At 40.7% G+C, this 22,780-nt stretch overlaps 1 protein-coding gene across 1 annotated transcript in view; it reads right to left on the bottom strand.

Annotated features, from left to right (window-relative positions):
* Positions 1-18,851, bottom strand: part of LRRN1 (leucine rich repeat neuronal 1) — a 36,462-nt gene extending 17,611 nt beyond the window's left edge. The window contains exon 1 of the mRNA XM_032867441.1: positions 18,409-18,851. The gene's annotated coding sequence lies outside the window, so the exon portion shown is untranslated. The remainder of the gene's footprint in view (positions 1-18,408) is intronic.
* Positions 18,852-22,780: the final 3,929 nt, after the last annotated feature.

Here is a 22,780-nt window from a genome sequence, read left to right as displayed (position 1 = left end):
GCCAACCAATTTTTGGTATTTTGTTGCAGCAGTTCTAGGAAATCAATACAGTGCTCCACGTGCATCAGCTACTCTCCTAATTATTTTTATATGAATACTTATTTCATTAAATACTTAATGGGCTGACTCTCCTCACCCTTCTTCTCCCCACTGCATACCAACTACACATGAGAACTGATCATGAAAGGAGATGTTTTCTACTGTTGCCTGTCATCTTAGGGAGCGTTGGACACCCATTTCTTAATTTTTTATTTATTTATTAATTATTATTTATTTATTTGACAGAGAGAAAGAGAGCGAGAGCGAGAGAGAACGAGAACACGCAGCAGGGGGAGTGGGAGAGGGAGAAGCAGGCTTCCCGTTGAGCAGGGAGCCAGAGGCAGAGCTCGATCCCAGGACCCTGAGATCATGACCTGAGCTGAAGGCAGACAGACACTTAATGACTGAGCCACCCAGGAGCCCCCCATTTCTTAATTTTAAAAGCAATGGTAAACTTAATGGTCTTTGCAGCTTCTTCCTCTAGGACCTAGAAAGCAAGACTAATACTTTTTATGAACTATCTCAGCGCCAGCCAAAATAATTTTTCCTTCAATATTTTAAAAGTCATATACCAGATATACTTTGAAGAATTCTTGAACTTGTGGTCTTTCAAATCCTTTTTAAAAACCTGAGATTCTGTGACAGGCAAAGTAGGACCAAGAAAAACAATCCTTTTTTTTTTTTTCTGTTTAAATCACTTGTAGGATCAAGAAAACTTTTTTTTTTCTTTCTTTATAAGAAATTAGCTATTTGCATTGCTGGAATCATAAAGTAGCAATTTAACATTACTGAACTGAGAAACTGACGGAAGGCTAAACAGACCAAAGCATGAACCAACAACTGGGCTACTTTTATTGCTCCTTTTTAATACCAGCAGGTGTAGTGATATAAAAACTACCATGAAATCAATTACTTTTATTCTTTTTACAAATTATTTTAATTTTCCTCCCATAATATGTCTACATGAAATAATTGCTTTGCAATTACAGACATGATTAAACGTTAAATAAATGTAAAATCTTCAGTTTGGCATTCTTAGATGCCTAGAAGGCTCAGTTTCATTACTTCTTTTTAAGTACTTCACATTATATTGCTTGGTATTTTCACTGCAGACATAGATTTTACCATACCACATTAATAAATGTTGCATAAGGAGCCAGTTGCTACAATGGCTTCTGATTATACATTCAAAACTACAGATAGACCAAAGAAATAGCAGACTTATCACAGTTGGTACTGAAAGTGCCCATATGTAGGCTGCTAATACTAATACAGTACATTTTTGGATGCTAACCAAGTAAAGCAGTTCCATGAGACTAGTATCAGACTTGCTTTTGCTCCCAGACCAAGTTAAAATTTAGTTCGTAATAGTGAAAATAACTTCTCATCCAGAACATGGCCAACATTTTCACATCCTTTCACATCCATTCATTTATTTACTGCATCTTTCTTTGCTCAAAAATAGTTCTATACCATCTTTTGTTATTTTTTAATCTACTAATAATAATAAAGATTATTAGTAGATTAAAAAAATAACATTTACACATTTTTCTTAAAAACATGAAACATCCAGCATCCTTAAGATGAGAGCCTATATACTTTTAGCTCAGATCTGATGATATTTCTCTAAAGAGTCTGATTGCTTAGAATTTGCCAATTAGGTGTCTAAGCGGCTGTTTAAACTTTAGACAGAGAAAATGTCAAAAACATATCCCTTCCACATTAAAATGTTCCTATAACATGTGGAGACTGATATCTGGAAGTGTATATATTTAGCATTAAAGCTCCTGCTACTCAAGGTTAAAGACAGCCCTGTTCGGGTAAATGACAGTACTTGCCCTTCAACTAATAGACCTCAAGCACATTGTATTTCTAAAGATTGCCATCTCTTTTAAAATAAAGCCATCTGCCCCTCACCTCTTAAAATAAACTTGGCTTCCAGTTCTTTTTCTCAAAAATTTTTTGGTGACTGTTCCAATAAAGGAGTTCAAGAACTTGATTTGCTTCATCACTGGGAGAATAAATATAATGAAGGCCCTCGGAAGGCTTGGGGCCACTTTGGCTTTCTAAGGAAGTGTCACATGGCCAAAGGACAGGAATGGAGAGGATACAGAACAAAAGGGGAAAGCACCATGGAAAATGCTTTCCGTTCTCACAGCACCCAGTGGAGGCAGATGTGATTATTCTCGTTTTATAAATGACTTCAGGGCTCAGAGATGAAGTGACCTTATCAGAATTCCCACAGCTAACTGGTCAAAGAGCAGAGATTAAGTTCAAGTTTGTTGTGTTCTGAAATCAGAGTCTTTTCTGCAATACCACCTGCTTCAATCGTCCTATTGGAACTCCAGAAAGATTCTGAGTGCATACAGCATTCTCTTATGTACACACAAGAAAACTAACTTTTAGATTAAAACCGGGGTTAGCCAGAAGATTAAGGAAATTTGCAAATTTAATTTTCTGGATAGCTGGAAGTTTTCGTAGAAAGCTTTTTTCAATCTTTAATACCCACTTTCTTGCTTTTGGTAAGGGTAGTTATGCTTTAGGTTTTTTTTAAGGACATTTTTCTTCAAGCCCTGATAATGAATCTTTTTTCCCCCAAATGTAAAGTCTTGGTTATTAACTTATTTTCTTCCAATTTTCCCTTTTCTCCAAAAAGTGCACCCCAGAGGAAAAAAATTCTAGTTAATTAGAATTTCTGGTAATCGGGTTTTAAAACTGTTTTGGTAAATGAAAATCAGGTGAAAGCTACCTCCTTGAATTTGAAATTGTTTCTTATTATAGGTTCTTCTTGATGCCAGTGCGTTCCCCTATGTTAGTATGCATTTGAAACTAATGGTCCAATACTCAAAGTGCTCAGATCCTTGATGACCTGGACACCATAAATCCAACAGAGCACATTAGTGGGATGGTCCTTAATTACACAGTTTAGGCTTTGTGTAATCAAATGGTGCAAAGGAACAGCTGAGAACATTAAAATGCCAGCAGGCGTTATAAATCATAGTGCTTTCTATAGTCTTTCTTTAACTCATGTGTTTTGTTAAATTGAAAGTAAAAAGAATACTTTTAGTTGAATATCCGTATGTCATTTATAGCCCTTAAAAACATAACATAATGCAACACTATTAGATCATCTTTATTATTTACCTCTTAGTTGTCTAACAGAAATTGCAGTTATCTTTAAACTTTAAGTATAGGAATCATTTTTGTGAGTGAAACAAAATTGAAGTTATCTCTTAGAAAGGTAGACTAAGTAAAAAGGCTATTTCTAAATAAAATTTAGATAAATTGAAGTGGAATCTTACCTATCTAGGACTAACATGCACCTTAAGTTTTCTGTCGAGTTTTAGGTTTAAGGGGGCATAATTTAAGCTGTAGAATCTTCAAATTGTTATAATGGACAGGAAATATATTTTAATGGTGGCTTATTACTTCAAATGATATCTAAATGAGGATAATGAAGACCATATTCGAAAACAAGCTCAGCAAATGAGATTCATTTTCTTGGAGAATTAAGCAACTTTAAGTAGTAAGCTTTGGCAACTTAGCATAAAACGCGTAGCTTATATTTGCTTCAGGGCTTTGAAGTCTCAAAAATCTAACTAGCACCCATGTTAGTACTCAAGAGAAAATTCTAGGTTAAGAAGTATTACCATCAGCATGTGGCTGGTAATTCAGTATCATTCCAAATGCCCAAAGGAGTAAGAGAAACCAATCAGAATGGCTTACTGAGCAGGAATTCTGTGTAAGGTCCTGGGAGTCACAGGGCAGGAAACAGGGCATTCTGGGTGAAGGGGAAGGTTTATGCGAAGCAGTGGTGTCCTGAGTCTACAGTCAGTATTTCTTTCCAAATCCAAGTTCAGAAACATCATGTCAATAGCTTAAAATTGGTCCTGATGGGTGCATTTACGCCCCGGAAATTGGTGAACATTACAAATGAGGGCTTCATGTTTTTGGAGAGCTGGCTGTTAAACATTTACCAGCACAGCACAGATGTAAAGGTACCAAAGCAGCAGAGCTTGAATAGGTACATGGAGCAGGAACTATTTCATTTTGAATGGAAGTTAAGATCTGCCAAGCTAGGAATGCAAATCAAGACAGAAAGGTTGGATGGGGGATGGCTGCCATGCCTGCCTTTGGCTTGGGTCATGATCCCAGGGTACTGGGATCTAGTCCCACATCAGGCTCCTTGCTCAGCTTCTCCCTCTGCCTGCCGCTCCCCCTGCTTGTGTTCTCTCTCTCTCCCTGAAAAATAAATAAAATCTTAAAACAAAACAAAAAAAATAAATAAAGGTTGGATGGCACCTAGATATGGAGGGGCTTCGATGCTTCACTGAGGAGTTTTTGTTAATTTATTATCCTTGTTTAAGACCTAGCATAAAAAAGATGCTACATTTAAAAAGGAGTGACTAAAGTAATTTTAAAAAGGGACCATTTATGAGGCATGGACAAGGTTAAGGAAGGCTCACAAAGGATGGCCACACACCCCTGAGCTAGCTGCTGCAAGAAGCAAAAGCCAACAAGAAGCCAGGTGGCAAAGGATCCATTGATGAAGTCCATTTGAATCTGATGCCCAAGTACAAAGAAGAGTGGAGAAGGGCAAGATGGCTCTGGAAAGGAATCCCACAGCAAGTGGGGACCGCTAAATGTCTTATAATGGAAATTAAGGGCTCATTTGTATAATTTACAAAAATTTATCCATCAGCTATGTTTAAGACAGACTGGAGAGGGAACATGATGGATACAGGGAAACCCATTAATAAGCACTCCCAATAAGCTAAGTAAGAAGTAATGGAACTGGGATTGTGGTGACAAGAAGAGAGAAGGGCCATATTCAGGAAACGGAGGCTTACAAGTAGAGAGGTAACTGTTAGATATTACACTTGACTAAATGTAGAAGTGGGGAGGGAAGAGTTAAAAGTAATATCAAGGTATTCAGCCTGTTTGACTTTGAGGAGAGTGGTTGCCAAAACAAGTCAGGGGCATGCAAGAGCAAGAATTTACTTTGAAAGTGGGCGAGTTTCCATTTTTGTGATTAGGGGGTTGGAAGAGATAGGTTAGAGTACACTTTCCTCTAGTCTTCTCCCTGCTAGCCTTCTCCTCTGCAGAAGGCTATGGTATACTCTTATGTACCCATAGCTCATTCTGGATCCTAGAAACCACTGCATCCATTTGACCCTTTGGTGATGTGATTTTAGGGTGAAAATAACCAGCAGGCATTTGGAGTTTGGGAGTGAATTTACAGAAGTTGGATGCCCTTCTCATGAAGGGCTAGTATAGAAGACTTAAGATCTCAAGAGGCATAGAGAGAAAATGAAAGGGCTCAGGTGAACCAGAGATGTGCTACCATAAAACACAGTACAAGGTGAAGGTTAACTCTGCACCTTACTGAAAAGTAAGTGATAATCTCCACCTTTTCCTTTGATAACTACTTGGTGATAGTGTCTGAATTTAGTTATATGTCAATACAAAGATGGAGCTAAAACAAATTGTTATAGGGACATGCATTAGCGACTCAGTGTTGAAATGATCTCTGCATTATGAACCAAGATAATTGAGATGAGGTAGAAAAGTAGATCTCTCCATGGAGGACAAATCAATAACAACTAGGTTTTATGGTCATTAGTGCCCCAATAAAGTTACTTAGCATCTAAATCTCTTGGAGGAGATTTAGAGGTAACATCCATTACCTCTTTCATGTTAACACCAGCCAGATGTGGCTAAGTGCAATTTACATAACAGAGATCATGAACAAAAATAATATATCATACATGAAGCATTTGCATGCCAAACAAGTGGGATTTTTAAAGATATCCCCAAACTAGTATTTTAAAAACTACAACTGTGGGCAACACATGTGATATTCTATATCGTTTAGCCAGTACCTTAATCAGTGGTTCATCTACAATAAAAGGAAAATGTATTACAAGGGGGGAAATAAGCAATAGAGAGCAAATAATGAAAGAAGGTAAACTAAATTAGTAGACATTATGTGCCACTTTCACATACATTATATCTTTAACTAAGAGTCACACAGAAAATGAAGGAGAGCTTTTCTTCCTAGTGTGCCCGTTAGCTCTAGGAGCTTGGCATCTGCCAGTCCAAACATACCAGGCACTAGCATGACGCTCACCCAGCCAAGTCCCCTGAAACCTTGCTTATGTGATTCGTTTCTCCAGACATTCAAGCCTTCTGTCATCTTCCCCCTTCCATGACTAGATTAAGCATATCTCCTCACTTCCATGCATAGTGCACACGCTCTTTTTGTGGAACTTCATACTAATTAGCAATTCTGTTTTCTCTGAACTCCAAGTATACTTTGGAGGAAGGAGCAAAGGAAAGTTTGAGATTAACAGATCTCCCTTTTTTTTCTATTCTAAGCCACACTGGTCTCTCTGTTCCTCAAACCCATCAAGCTCCTTCCAGCGTCCAGGGCTTGGGTTGCAAAGCTCTTCTGCACTCCTGTGCTTAAGTAACTCACTCATTCTTGAGATTTTGACTGAAATGTCATTTCTGTGGGAAGGATTTCTCTTAGTATACTCCATGTAATATTCTCTTCTCTTCTGGCCTTGTGTACTTTTCTTTCACTGGGCTTAAGGTGACCATACTTCCACATTTACTTGTGTGGTCATTGGATTAGTGCTCTCACCCCCAACAGATGGTACCCCCCACATGGGAACGGACCACATTTCATCTGGTTTGCTTGCCACTGTATCACCAGCTCACAGAAAAAGATCTGTTGATATTTGCCAAATGGCTTAAGTGAACAACCGTCACGTTCTAATAAGCACTGTCTCAAGTGCTTTCCCACATATTCACACAGCAACCCTGTGGGTTGATATTATTCTTCCATTCTATAGATGAGAGAGCTTGTGGGGGGGCGGTCAAATAAATTGAGGCTTTTAGCCAAGATCACACAGCTGGTATGTAATAGAGTTGAGATTCATACCCAAACCCATCTCATCTGAGCTGTTTTCTTTCTTTTTTGTTGTGGAATTTCCATAGATGATCACTTAATTATTTTCTGTCTTGTTTCTATTCATTCTCTCTCCCCAGTGAGTCTCAAAACTCATTTGGGAGGGAAGTAACACCATGTACATTTTTTTTTTCATCCCCCACATCACCCTTCTAATAGCACTTGATATTCTACATGCATTTAATGAATACTTTTTGATGAATAACACTTCCTTGGCATTAATATCATAAAAGCGTCCCCAAATGAGTTCAACTTTCTGTAATAACCTTTCTAAAACAGTAATGCAGTATATCTCTGATATAATACAGGTTTATAATCAACTCATTTCTACCAAACTATATAGGAAATAATTTTGTAAAATTTTTTTTAGAAAAAGTAGTATGACAAAATGAAATAGATAGGATATGAAAATCCCTTCCTCTTTCATTCACTGACTATTTATTAAGTGCATTTTCTACTTGCCAAGTGTTCTTCTAAGGTGCCAGGGCCCCAATCTAAGTAAGTCATAGTCTTCCCTAACAGAGCTGCTGTTGGTGTTATTAAAGACTTGAAAATAAATAATCCTAAATTAAAATGACACATGCTATACTTGAAGTGAGAACAAGGACATGTGGGAAAATCAAAGACACTGTGACTAACTCAGCCTGGAGGAAACCAGAGTAAGTACCTTGTCCTATATATTTATTAACTCTAAATATTAGACCAATTCCTTATCTCAGGTGTTTTTCATTTTTAAAGTGGTGATAACACCTCCCAGAGTTGTGTACTTCTCTCAGCACACATAGAAAATGCTATTTACTGCCCTACTAGAGTTGCCAGAAGTGACTAGCTTGGTTGTGGTACCAGCTGTCCCCATGAGCTAAGAGTATAGGTATCTCCAGTTACCTATAAATGCAGTCACCTATCAATGCGGGAACTTTGACTAGGAAGATTAAACAAGACAATGCAAATGAAGTGCTTTGTAAATAACTATCATTTCCAGCTCCAAAAAAATTCATAGAATAATGAGGCAGTTAATGCATTATCTCAATGTTCTCCTTCATGTGTACATGAAAATCTGCTAGCTACAACAGGGTAGAGGCTAAGACTCCTTAAGCTTACCCGATTTAGCTTGCCTGGTGACCTTCTCTTGCTTCGTAATCGACCCTGATGCCAAAAGGACTTTTGGGTACACTGCACTGGGTTCTAATCTGGTCCCAATTGGGAGCCTTGCAATTTGGTCCAGAAGCAAAATAATGATGTTATGAAGATGATGATACCAAAAATCAATAACAATCTTAGCAGCATGATTTACTGAGCACTTACAAGATGTGAACCATTGTTTTAGGCGCTTACAGGTCCCAACAACTTTATTACATAACCCTGGATCCCTCAGAGTTGAAGCTTTTGGGTCTGCTAGTTTTGACAGGTCTTGAATTCAGTTCCCGTTTGAGGAATGGTAGCTCTGAACCAAATCTGTTCTCTCTGGTTAGAATATGTGATTATATGAATTACAACTTCAGGGCATTATAATACTTCCAGAGTGAGAAAAGAGAGTAGATACAGAACATAATATAGAAACAAACAAAAATGGCTGTTATGTATTTATCTGTCTGCCTTTTAAAACACATCAGCTGACTTAAGATTTCTTGAATCAGTCAACAGAAATCTCTCTTGGGGTCCACCACAAAGGTGAAAACCATGTGAACTAGTGACTTCACAAATATCTAGTCTGAATCTTGTTGTCTCTTAAAATCTCTCCACTCGCCTTTGAGTGAGCATCCTTGGAATCAAACACTGTACATTCAGAAAGGTCAGATTTCAATATCTACTAAATGCTCCTATTTACAAACTACTTCCCTTGGTCCAGGAACTCTGCAAAGGGCTGTAAACGCATGATCTCATTGAATGAGTCTAATGATTCTATAAGGCAAGTTCTACTGTTAACTCTCTTTTACAGATGAGGATACTGAGGTTTAATGAAATCACTCTCGACCACACAGCAAAGATGTAGTTTTGGAACGAATTCCTCCCAACTCGGAGTCCTATCGAGTTATTCCCTTTCTGCCCTGCCCTGGGCTATGCATCGAGTAGCACCATGGTAATGACTCACATCGTTCCGATGTATGACTTGCATGTCAGAAAGATCCCTTAAAGCAAAACAATTTTTAGAAGCAAACTCAAGTAGTTTTTAATATTGCTAGCAGTTTTAAGCTCTTGTAAAAAATCACTCAATACTTTTCATTATGAGTCAGCAAAGTAAATTCTGCAAATATCAAAGATACTAACTTTTCTCAAAATTAATCATTTTACTCCTGTCTTTTTTTCTGTGTAACAGAAAGATGTTTTTCAGTTTTTAGAAACCTTCTAAATTTAGACAATGATGATATAACAATATGCAGTGTGATGGTAATGGTTAGAAGAATGCGATCTTTATGCATTTCTATTCATTAAAATTTTTTCATTGAATTAAAAAAAATCTTAAATATGATTTAAAACCACGCTGTTAATGAGGCACCTGGGTGGCCTAGTTCACTGAGCATCTGACTCTTGATATTGGCTCAGGTCATGGTCTTGGAGTAGTGGTATCGAGCCCCCGCATCGCACTCTATACTCAGCCAGTCGCCACTTGCGACTCTCTCCCTCTCCCTCTGCCCCTCCCCCTGTGTGCACACTTACTCTCTCTAAAATAAATAGATCTTTAAAAAATATCCTGCTAATAATGCCAATATACATTTAAAGAATAATTCAATGATGACTGGTTAAATAAAAATCCAAGGTAGATTTCAAAATTTAAATAATAAAATATATCATGTTTTGAGCGGGAATAAAGGTGTGAGCTGCTCTCGAAAAAAAAAATATCATGTTTTATTCTATATAAACCTCACTTTAATAATGGAATAACAGAATTTTTAGGGCCAGATGGGCTATGAGAGCTAGTCTAGTCGAATTCTTTTGTTTTATAGCTGCAATTAAAAATGAAGAAACATAGACCCGGTTCTTTTAACAGTGCAAGTTCAGAGTCAGACAGACCCAAGTTCACATCCTTGCACTACCAGTTACCAGCTCCGAAATTGTCATCTACACTCACAGAGCCAGTTCGTACAAGTGCCCTACCTAGAAAGCAGGACTGCTATAAATTGGGAATTCAAATAAAAGACTCTTTCCTCTAAAACAGATGTATACTCATTCATTTGTTTCACAAATATTGAGTACACACTACTAGTTATATAACCTTGGGCAAGTTACTTATTTTGTGCCTTAATTTCCTGCACTGTAAAGTGGGTATCCCTATTAGAGTTTTTGCAAGGATTAACTGAGGTGATGCATATGAGATGGATGAGGTGGTTCCTGACACAGTGGAAAGGCACATAATTTTGGATATCATTACCTTTCCCCTACTGTTACTATATTCAGTAATATAGTGGGGATATAATTCAGGAGCCCTATGTAATATTTTCCTCCCAATTACTAAAGCATCTTTTTTCCACAGAATGAATCTCTCACTCCATTGTCTCTCCTGAAGGTATAACCATTTGTAAGCTTCTTTACTAGGGTTCTACTTTGACAGTGCTATCCTTCATGCATGAAGAGAAAAACATCTCACCAGCATCTGCCTACATACTTCATGTTTTTCTCTGAGATGACTTTGAAGACACTCAGGTTTTTTGTTTTTTTTTTTAACCTGGTCTCCCAGGTGAGAAATGATGAGTTTGTGAGTATGTGAGGAGGTTGGCTGGGATTCCAGAGATAGATTGTTCCCAAAGGACATAGCAGAACTAACTAGTCCTTTGGGGGTTTTAAACCTTACATGTAGTCCTCACTGCATAGAACCATAATGAGCTGAAGAACAAGCAGAGAAATCCAGTTAATTGCCACCCCAGTGTCTTTGGTGCATCTATCATGGTTGGATGAGTTACTGTGGATTCCATCAGTGTTCAAGAAACTCTCAGGACATACACCGAAGTCCTATGTAACTATCACTCATGAACTTGGAAATCAGAGAATTGTGAAGATGAAAAGAACCTTGAGTGGTCATGGAGCTTCTCGGTTTTGCTTCTCACAAGGAAACATTACACTATCCCAGAGAAGTGAGAAGTTAGATTCTTAAGACCTTGAGAGAAGGCTCTTTACAAAGCTCATTTTGATAAATAAGTCTTATTACTGAAAACAAAAACATAAACTTGTCAGTATGGAATCTGCCTCCCCTGTTTGTGTATATGTGTGTGCATGTATGTGTGTACATACACACAAAGTTAAAATATCCCTGCCAAACAGAACCAAAAAACCATGCCACTATTTCTTCTCTTTTGTAAGCAGAAGACCCTCAGTTCTTGCTAGTGTTCTGGGATATCTCATTTTCTTATCCTCGCCAACACTGTCCTATAAACCCTTCCTAGCTTGTTACAAGTATTTTTTTTTTTTAAGCTTCTAAGGTCAGGTTAAGGTAAGATATTAGAGAGAGAGAGTCTGATTGGTCCTTTGGTGTCTGGGAAACCCAGCTTAAATTTCCCTGCATGATACATTTTAATTGATACATCCCAGATCCTCGCTCTCCTTAGTAACCCAAATGCTAGAGTGCTGAGTCACTGTCATATTACCTGTTCTGTCACCACAGTCCAGGAAGCAGGCTTGGCGCAAACCGGGAGCCTCAGGTCTCATCCCAGATCCAGTCTTATGCTAGATGTAGGACCTTACATAAATTCAACTTACACTAGGAAAGTGAGAGTTGCAACCCTTCTTCTTTTATAGTGGAACCTTAGAAATGTATTAAGTGACTTGCCCAAGGTCACACCGAACCTGTCCGAGGCTCTGGTCCCTTAGTTATTGAAAAAAGAGAGAAAGAATGAAACTTGGTGTCTCAGAATGTTACGCGTCAAATGAAACACATATTTGAGAACTCTGCAAAAAGTGAAGTTCTAAAACATGAAGCTCTATTCCCTTTGTCAATGAAGCCCATCTTCTCCTTATGCAGCATGTGCTGTTAAAGGTTCCTTACACCTGACCATTCTCTTTCTAGCTTCCTCTACAGCTTGCTGGAGACACTGAATTTTAACCAGTTTAGAGGGGTCTACCCTCTCGTAAGCAAGCATCTCACTCATTTGTGTTCAGTATGACTAGATTTAAAATTGTCTCCTGCCAACCATTTGTGCTCCTGGTGAAAGCCTGTTCTGTGAATTAACCCTAAGGTTTTTAAATGCCTTTGCTGATGTCCAAAATCTGAATTAAGGCTCCTGCTTCTGTTCTTTTGTAGCTCACACTTTCACTACCACAGCACACTTTATTGCACTCACCACCCCTTTCTGTCACCCCTAATGGATTTGAAGTCAGTTGAGGGCAGAGCCAGTGTCTTTTAGAGCAGGGTTTCTCAAAACCTTGATACTATTAACACTGGACCAAACAATTGTTGTGGGCGAACTGTCCTATGCATTTTAGGATGTTTATCAGCATCTCTGGTTTACACCCACTGGATGCCAGTAGCATCCTCCACCTTCAGTTGTGACGACTACCAGAAATGTCTCCAAATATTGCCAAGTTTCTCCTGGGGGTTGGGGGTGGGGCAAAATTACCCCCAGTTGAAAAATCCCGGTTCTTGATCCAGCAGACTGCCTTTTACACTACATAAATATTTGTAGAAGAATACATGACTGATGGAAACAAAATGCTTCTGATGGATTTAATGTACAAGCTGCAGAAAAATCAAGCTAATTTCTTTTGGTTTTAGTACCTCCTATAATGCCTGGCACACAGCTGGAGATCAGTATATATTCATTGGGTGAACAAGTGTTCCAAGATCATAAACAGCTTCCTGTATCCCAGGTAAAATTATTTCCCTTAAGAAGACCCAGGTGAAGTGATAGGGAACTGTCACATTAGGGGGAGAAAATTTTTAAAGGAACAAAAAATTTTCTTAGCTGTGGGATTAGGAGCCAGAAAAAAATACCTTGCAGAAAAGAGCATCATGGCTATGTTCCCCCAGACCTTTGGCTCTCCATCTAATCATGGCATTTAGGGCAGAAATAAAATTCCTTGCAGTGGTATTGCTAGAAACATCTAGCATTCCTGCATCCTTTAAAACAACTTAGGGACATGAAGCATCAGGAGGGTTGCAGGACATCTAGAAGGTCACACATTCAGTCATTAGTGTCAGAGCTGGGAAATGAGCCTATGCCTTCCTGACTCCCTGTACAGTACTTGATTACAGTGATTATTATGGATGCAAATTAAGACTTATTACTATTGTGAAATAACAATGCAGGTTAATGATATTCTTTATTGCCATGCTAACATTTTTTCTAGAGGGGAAAATTATAGGCATGAAACCAATTAAGCAACCTTTCTTTCTTTGCAAAGCTTTTTAGTGTTCCTAAATGAAGATTCTCTCTTTGTGCTTACTGCTTAATAGTGCAAACTGATTTTTTGTCTCCTAGGTCTTACTGAGATGGATGCTAATACTGGTACTGTCTTTTTTTCCTGTATGAATTGAAAATGACTATGCTAATACATTATCTTTACAAAGGGCAGTCATAAATAGGAAGAGCAAATATTTTGAAATGAATATCTAATGGGCATTCTCCTATAGAGGTGATGCATTGTTGGAAATGCCTCCCTTGGAAATCTTTGTGAGCCAAAGTCTTGCAATTGCCCTGTCCTGGATACCAGTGAGGGACAGCTCTCCTCTCATGATTGAAATGGTGGCTCCAGAAAACAATGGCAGATTAATTTACGTAACCCCCAAACTTTACAGTAGGCCTTCACTCCCAGTTCTACAAAATACAAAAAACCTTTCGTGTAGAAGGATGTCATGTCACATGTATATTGTTATTGTAACTATGGGAACCAAAAAATGCCACCAGTGTGTCTGTTTCATACACAAATGAGGGGACAGCTGTGGAGTCCACATGTCTGCCAGGGGTATAATAGATGTGAGGTAGGATGGCCTGGCTCAGAAAATTACAACTCATTTATATTAATCAGAGCTTTCAAATAGCATTCCAAACCCTTGGCCATAAGAAGCGTAAATGGAAGGCAATAAGCCAATGTAAAAGCAGTTTCATTCCATAGCTTTCAAATCCAAGTGTGGTTAAGTCGATGCAGCAGCGTCTCAAGTCCAAATTGACAGAGCTTGGTTGTGTAGCACTGAAAGCTGAAGCTTAGTTTCTTTGCATGTCAGGTATGATTTTTAATCCAGTAAGTGTAATAGTTCCATCCAGGTTAAATGTTTGTTCGTTATGTTATGGAAGCACAGCTGCCACAAACCCTTTAGCAGTTTCACTGAGAAAGTTAGTCCTCAGCTCTATCCACACAACACTATCCTGTTACAAAAGAGAAAACTTCGGGCTGGCAGGGTTATGAAACATCTAAAATAAGCCAGCTAGCACTAGATAGTAGCTTCCTTATCAACCAATGAGTAAAATCGCTAGTAATATCCTACCTTTGCTAGACCTTTTGAAAATATCCAAAAGGTAAAAAATAAAATAATATGTAACCCAAATGTTTCTCTTTAAAAAGTGTAACATAAAATAGCATATATTTTAATTGTTGAATAATATGCATAACAGTTCTATAGGTGCCATTGGTCCAGAAATGCACACTATATTTTTTCTTACATACTGTAAATGCAATGTCAACTATTTATTATGCATTTGTCTATGTTTTAAGACTTAAAGGTCATACCCTGTAATATATCTATAAAGTAGGCAGATGGTAATATGCTAAAATAAAAAATTTAGAAAGCAAACATTGGTTAAGATTTCTAGAGCGAATGATTCCCTTGGATAGTAACTTTTGAATTGTATAGATTGGGTTTAATTTTTGTCTCCATTCTATAGTTTAAGGCAAAAATAAGAAAGGATACATGTTTTCCTGACTTCATCTATATAATTATATTCTCACCCTGAATAAAATATTAATCAAAGCTCTATTCATGAGTCAAGGAAACTTCCATTGTTCCCAGAAGCCAAAATATGATTCTAAAATGGAATTTGCTTTATCTCCTGACTGGCTTAACCCCAAATAGATATTCAGCATAATAATTTTGAGAAATTAAATATAATATTTAAGTAACCTTACATTAGTGTTCAAGTGAATCATTCAAAGAACTATTATTTTGTAGCTGAAAATAAATTTTAAGAAAGCATTATGAAAGTTTAGTAAAAAGTGACATGCAGATCCTATAATTTACTATATTTATTTATGGTACATGGCTTATTTATGGTGACATAAAAAGCCCACCGTTCTATGTATTTATAGTCATACCCAACTAACTTAGAGAGTAGCAATAGAGCTCTACAGAGACAGATTTTCTTTACATACCTACCAGTTTTTTCCCATGAGTGTCACTGCTTTAGGATATGTGGTAATTGCTCCAGCAGTTCAGGTCAACAAACTAGCCTTTAGCAGGGCCTAACTGGAGAGAGATCAATGGCTGAGTTTTCCCTTGCTTTTTTTGAATCCCAGATATTATGCAGAGCTATGTGTATTATCGTTCAGGGCCACAGTCTGCAGTTAGATCTGGTCTATGATTTTATTTAGCACAGTGATTTCTCAAAACAATAAGTACTTTATTACTTTTATTTACCAAGGAATGTGCTCTAATCTTCCATTACAAGAATTGCAGAATAAAGATTTCACATAGGCAGGATAATAACCAGAGTTTTCACAAATGTGAGGCTGTGGTCATTTTAAAGTTAGCTAGTTTGTTTCAACAATACCTAGATACAGGACAGTAAAATGGTTTATAGCCTGGTTCAGAAAAGTCAATTATTTTATAGTTAACCCTCAAGTCCATAATGAGGACAGAATCTCAGGTTTCCATCATGTTAGTGTTTATTATAATGATTTGTTACTTTCTGACTTCTTGATAGCTTTAAGACACCAAATGTAATTTTGGCTATCACATTTTCGTACTTAAACTTGACTCAATTCATGTCTCCCCTCCTGGGAAAATACTGCCTTATGTGTAAAAGTCACTGAACCGCAAAAATAACTTAAAGGAAACACGTAAAATAGCAGACTAACATCTGTTGTGCACTCCTCCCCTGCAAACACTAAGCCCACAAAACAATGTTGTCTTTTGAGGGGGGGCGGTATTTTAATGTCCCTTTCAGTGAATATATAGAAGACAGGGGCAAGCACTGTTTAGTGAATAGGTTCTTTTTCCCTTCAACAGTATTTCAGACTGACAAAAGAAGAGGCCAAGGGGGCTGGCTTGTCAGTAGGTATAATCCCAGGGCTCACGTGCAGCCCACACCACCGGCCTTTTATTTGGTGGTCACACTTCTCCAGGAGGTAAGCTGTGCAGTGGTCCGATTAGCTAATGTTAGACAAAGCAAAATTTCCCTAGTTTGGGGTCCAAATGCATGACTGCCTCCCATTCATTGTTTGGTCCTCTGACCCGAAAACCTCTCAGGTGACTAGGAACATGATGGTTTCATTACCTTCAGTTCTGCAAGTTTGATGCCTTAACAACTAAAATAATTTTGATTGAACAGTAAATATTCTTCACGTCAGTCCACTGCAGCTCTTTTTTCCATTTGTCTATCTCTGAGAATGGGGAGCAAATGTGAGCAGGGGTTAAAATTACAAAAAGAAAAAGAAAAACTCTTAAAGTTAAAAGGTCAATTCAGTAATCACCTCAAACCACCAGAAATGGATTAAAGTTACTGCCTGTTTCATATAAACATTTTCCTCACTATCCAGCTCAGAACATCCAGCTTGAATGTTGCACAAAAATACTCCGCCAGGTAAAGAGCAAGTAGTACTTTGAGCTTTCAACACAATAGCACTCAGAGAATTTGGCTCTTGAATAAAGGTGTCAGCAAGCCATGGAATTCCTAAACAGAAAAACTCACACTGCGCCTTTATTCCATTTTCTTAAGGTCTATTGTTAACTAAAGACTCCTTGTCTTTTCAAATTCCTTCAATGTGAATGGATGAGGCCAGACATCTGCCAGGATTCGCTCACATTTGCATGCAAATCAGAGACTTTGGGACACACATGGCCAAGGAACCAACAACACCACTTTTACTCTAGACTTATACTGATCAAAGTGTCTTCCTGAACTTTGAACATCTCTAGTCCCAGCTCTTAAAAAAAGAAGTAATGAGCACATATTATATTATTTAGACCGTGGCAGCAAAGCATACTGCAAAACAGAACAACATATTGTCTTTCAGAAAATTCTACAAGCAAAAGCCCAAATCAGCAATACCTGTTCTCTCACTTAACCCGGCTTTTCCTTTATTATGTAGGTCTGGAAATGAAAATGCTAACGGTGATATAAGATTTAGGGAAGGATCCATTTTCTTGGACTCTTGGTCTTTGCCTGTGTAGTTCAAGTGTGTAGTTCAAAAGCCTCAAAACTATTCACACCCTGCCATTCATTCGTTCATTCATTCACTCATTCCCAGGCACTGGGTCTACAGCGGTGAACCCAACAGACAAGATTCCCCTCTCCCAGCCCACCTACCACCGCCGAGTGTCCCACTCCGCGTAGGTACCTCTACTCCTTCGGAAGGGCCCCGGGACGGGTTTTCCACCAGTCCTGGGTGCGTGGCTCCGCTCCCGTGGTGGGATCTTTCTACACCACCCCAGCCTGCCAAGGCAGGGAAGCTGCCGCGGGAGGCGGTCGCGACAGGGTCCCGGGGAACGCCGAGTCAGGGGCTGCCCACACCCCTCTCCACACAGCACAAAAGACACTCGCTGGCAAACTTTCCTTGTTCCGACCCTGGCCGAGCGGGGAACTCAGCACCGGCTCGGTTCCCGGAGCAGACGGAGGCTTCCCTGACATTTCGGCATCCCTGGCAAAGCCTCCTGAGTTAATTCTTCCGAATGCTCTTTCATTAACTCTCAACGCTTTGTGAGTTGCATTCCTTGACCCTTTCTTTATCGCCAAGATTACCGCCAAGAAATCCCTCCTCTTACCTCTTCCCACTACCTGCCACCTTCCCTTCCCATCTCTTGGCTCTCTTTCCAACTCCCCAGCCCCCTTTACGCGCTCCTCTCCGGCCCCGGCTGCCTCACCGGTTCACATCCCAGCAGCCAGCCCCTCCTTCCTTTGGATCCCCGGGCATCACCCTCCCTCGCCTCTGTCCCTGAAATTCAGCGGGCTTGTCTCCTGTCACTGCCTTTTGCCCATTTCTGTCTGGCCTTCATTCCCAACTATCGCTGTACCCCACCACTGTGGGGTTTTTGGGGAGGGGGTGGTGAGAGGGTAGGGAGAGGCTTACTAGATTCCCGTTTCCCCGACTTGGTCATTTCCCCCAGCTCCATGAGCCGCGCCCCCTCGTCCCCCGTAGGCCCGCGATCTTATCCCGCCGTTCCCCAGACCGTCTCGGTCTGCCAAGTTTGCCTCGACTTCCCCTAGCTGCAGCCCAAACCTCACGCCACCGCCCGGCTAGGGGAGCGCACTTACCCCGAGGCCCGGCTGGCGGGGGTGTGGGGTGCGCACGGACCCGCGGCGGCAGCAGGAGGAGGACGACGACGGGCTGAGCGGCGCCTCCCTCCCAGCCCGCAGCGCGCACTGGCTCCTTGGGGGTTCCCAGCAGATCACCAAGACAGGAGGAGAGGCAACGACACGAGCAACAGCTGCTGCGCGGGCCTGGGCTCAATCCGACTCTCGGGGGTCGGGCAGACGCAGTCAGGATTGGGAAGGAGGGTTGGAGAAGTAGGGTGCAGAGGGCGAGGCAGAGAGCGGCCAGGTCCCGAGGAAGGCACCCGGGGCAAGTAGGGATGCCACCGCGCGGATTCCGCCGCCTGGGTTAACGCCACCAGCCCCTCTCCCCAACCTGAGGGCGCTGCGGCCGCTGGCGAACGGGCCTCGCCTAGCTCCCCGGCTCGCAGCCGGCGCCCTCGGTGCGCCCCGCTTTGTGCTCCCCGCAGCCGGCGTGCACCTGGTGTAAGCAAAGGCGGTCAGCTGATGGGCTGCGCGCCGATTGGCTGCTCGGCGGTCTCCTCCCCTCCCGCCCGACCCCTTTCCCGGCCTCCCCCTCCCGGCCTCCCGCCCCCGGCTCAGCCCGGTACTGGGGCACCATCTGTAGCCCGCCCAACAAAGGCGCCGCACCGTGGGTCTCGGGTGGCCTGGCCGCCCTGCGCCGCCGCGACCGCCGCAGGGAGCAGTGGGCCGCCGCTTTTTGTTTAGGGGACGACAGGCTGCGGCTGGGTTATAGAGGCAAAGCATACCGCCGTTTCCTAGCAAAAGACATACCCAAAAAAAAAAAAAAAAAAAAAAAAAAAAAAGGACCTACCTAGGTACAAAGGGGACCAATCTCTGCATAACGTAGAACTTGGGCTCAGAGGCTAAAAATCACGCAAAAATCAACCCAAGAGAGAGCCAAGTTTCAGTATGAAATCTGACCTTTGTCTTAAAATGCATGGCGATTACTTGGAAAGCAGCTCTGCTCACCACTATACCACCAACGCAGCACTCATGGTGATCGCTTGGGTTGTGTGTTTGCATATCTAGGTGGCTGTGGAACTGGCTCGTGCCCTGGTGGGAAGTAGTATTTGCGGACATTTAAATGAATGGTGAAGCCACTTCTGATTTAGGGAGGCTTCAGAAAAAACGATTGCGAAACTTTGTAATTACAGCTTTCCCGTTTGTTAGGTGTGAAAGCGTGTTCAGACAACCGGAAGATTGGGAATGCAGTCTATTCAAAGTGGGGGGTGTCTGAGAGCAAAAGGTGGGAATGGGTTTTTGGAAACCGCCCATGAACCTGAATCTCAACTTCCAGTGACCAGTTTAGAAGCAGGCTGGAGAGAAGCCTTTGGTACTTTTCACTGGGGAATCTGCTAGACAATTATTAACCCCTCATTACTGAACAGCTTCAGGCAAGAGTGTGGTGACATTTCCTCACGATGTCCAAGCTTAGAATTTTTGGAGAATTTGGAACGATACATTATTGCAGAATCATCTTTGGAATTCCTTGAAGACATAGTGTAAATTTAATAACAGTAATCTTCTATCTTGGTCTCTATAGTGTTTTTTTTCTTTTTTTAAAAGATTTTTATTTATTTTATTTGAGAGAGAGACAGTGAGAGATAGCATGAGCGAGGAGAAGGTCAGAGAGAGAAGCAGACTCCCCGTGGAGCTGGGAGCCCGATGCGGGACTCGATTCTGGGACTCCGGGATCCATGACCTGAGCAGAAGGCAGTCGTCCAACCAACTGAGCCACCCAGGCGTTCCTCTATAGTGTTTCTTGATGTCCTTCATAGATGTCTGATAAATACTGATGCTATTAATGTTCATCTCCTTTATGTTATTGTGGAACTATTGTGGAGATACCAGTGGGTCACAGCTCCAGGGAAAGGAGATGTTAGGGTTTAGAGTAGAAGGTTGGTGAAGAGTAGAAGAGCTATGTAAGAAGGCCCCTTGCAACTGGGGTGGGAGGGTACTGCCTATAAATGAATAAGATTTAAGAACTTTCTAAGGGAGTGAAGACTAGAAAATTTCCTAAGATTCATGTTTTTGTCTCTTTTCTGCTTTCTTATACTGATTATATATAAGTTAGAGTTTGTTTGAAAGAAGGCAAGCCTCTGGTGAAAATACACAACTTGGATGATCAGGGAACGATAGAACACAGTTTTCTTAGGGAGTCTCCTTTAGGTTTTCCAGCCTGTGTTTCTGGGAATGGAGGGGAGTTGATGCTAGACACTGCGTAGTGGGGCTTTACAGAGGTATGCCATCAGGGGCGGTTGAAGCAATTAATGGGGGTGGGGGATTATCTTTCTAGGAGGCAAGATGGTTAATAGCCTCCAGGTTTTGGAAGTGACTTCCTGAGAATGGTATGAAGCCCAGCTAAGGAGAAACCAAATCAGGCACCAGTGGATGAGGCCAACATGCTTTAAATCTCAGCACTGTTATTTATGAAAGGTGTCCCTCTGGGGGAGGGTTAGGTTCCTTGGCTGTAAAGTGGGGTTAGTGACAGTACCTATCCCAAAGGGTTATGCTGATTGAGAAATATGCTTAGTGCAGTTCTTGGTATATAGCAAATAAATGTAAGCAGGAGGTATTATTAGCCAGATAGTGAAGACTAAAGGCAAACATCAGGTCAGACAGATGGAATAATTAATGTACAAAACTGACACAGGTGACAGAATATTTTAAAGGCATTAGCACCACAAATGAGAGAAAAAAGGCTTGTCTCATAATTCTTCAATTCATTTCTTTTAAAGTCCAGCATCTCATTTACTTAGACTTATTCCCTTCTTCCCCAAGGCAAGAGTAAGAATGGAAGCTCTGCCTATTTCTACTTGACCAGTGCATTTATTTGGCTCCAGAGTATTATCATTATGAAGAAATGCATGTGTCAGAGATGAAGAGGGGGCTTGGGCGGAAGGATGGGGAATGTTTTGTGTTGGGAAGATTGTTGTGGGACAGAAGAGGACAAATGTATGCGTAGCAATTACAAAGTAATCTGAAATTTAATCTAGTGGTTGGAAATTTAATAAATTGCCTGAATGGTAACTGGTCCAAGTTTTAGGAACTGCCGTTTAGTGAATCTGTCAAAGGGTTTCAGGATTATTTTACCTATAGACACTTAGAAGCCCTTCGTCATTGGGGTGAATGAAGAGGAAACGCCCAGTCAATGGACCAGGATAACTGAACCAAACTTACTTGTTTCTCTTTTAGAAAACTATCTGAGGGGCGCCTGGGTGGCTCAGTGGGTTAAAGCCTCTGCCTTCAGCTCAGGTCATGGTCCTGGGGTCCTGGGATTAAGCCTCGCATTGGGCTCTCTGCTTAGCAGGGAGCCTGCTTCCCCTACCCTCCCCCCATCCCCCCCACCCCCCGCCCCCCGCCGCCACCTGCCTCTCTGCCTGTTTATGATCTCTGTCAAGTAAATAAATAAAATCTTTAAAAACAATAAAAAAAGAAGTCCATCTGAATTACTCTTAGTGAACTCACCCAGTCCTGGGGTCCTAAATCTATTAGTGGAAAAAGACTTTATCCTAATATTTATTTGGGGCATTGTAGAAGATCTTGGAAGTTTTGGAGGACAGTGGAAATAGACAGCAGGGCCTATGAGTTCCCAAGAGAGCCGGATCTTACTGTTGATGTAAGGAGGAGTTCTTGCCCCTGGAGCTGGCCACGTTGAGACACTACAGATTCCTCTGGTTCCCCCAACATCCGCTTGAGGTTCTTTAGCTTTGGTTTGAAGAAACATTATAATTGGTATTAGCCTAACGGTACTGATCTCTGTGGTAAATGAGGGGGAGAAAAAGAAAAATGAAACTGTAGATGGTTGATCATATTAGAATAATTTTTAAAAGAACATCTGTATTTTGAGAATGAAATTATAATATGCCATTTAAAACGACAGTTTTTAAAAGTTGAAAATATGTCTCTCTCTAATTGAAATATTAATAGAGTGCTAGTAGTCAGTGTTCTTTACAGCCTCTGAATTAATATTGTAGTTTTAAAACAAACACCACCAAGCTCTTAGAGGATAATGACTTTACAGCTCATAATTACGTGACTGATGTGATTAAATTTCATACCAAAAGTGTTTCTCTAAAAAAAATTTTTAAGATTTTTTTTTTTTTTTAATTTGAGAGAGAGAGAGAGAGAGAGGGCATGAGTGAGCAGGGGGAGGGGCAGAGGGAGAGACAGAATCCCAAGGAGACTCCGCACTGAGCTCAGAACCTGACTTGGGGCTTGATCCCAGGGCCATGAGATCATGACCTGAGCTGAAATCAGGAGTTGGATGCTTGACTGAGTCACCCAGGTGCCCCTGTTTCTCTAAAAATTTTTTGACAATTGATTGGGTTCACAACTTATATGTAATTCC

The sequence above is a fragment of the Lontra canadensis genome, unplaced genomic scaffold (assembly GCF_010015895.1).
Source record: "Lontra canadensis isolate GAN:19392208 unplaced genomic scaffold, GSC_riverotter_1.0 scaffold34, whole genome shotgun sequence".
NCBI classification, from domain to species: Eukaryota; Metazoa; Chordata; class Mammalia; order Carnivora; family Mustelidae; genus Lontra; species Lontra canadensis.
Note: the sequence above shows the minus strand (reverse complement) of the source record. Positions and strands in the feature narration are given on the sequence as shown.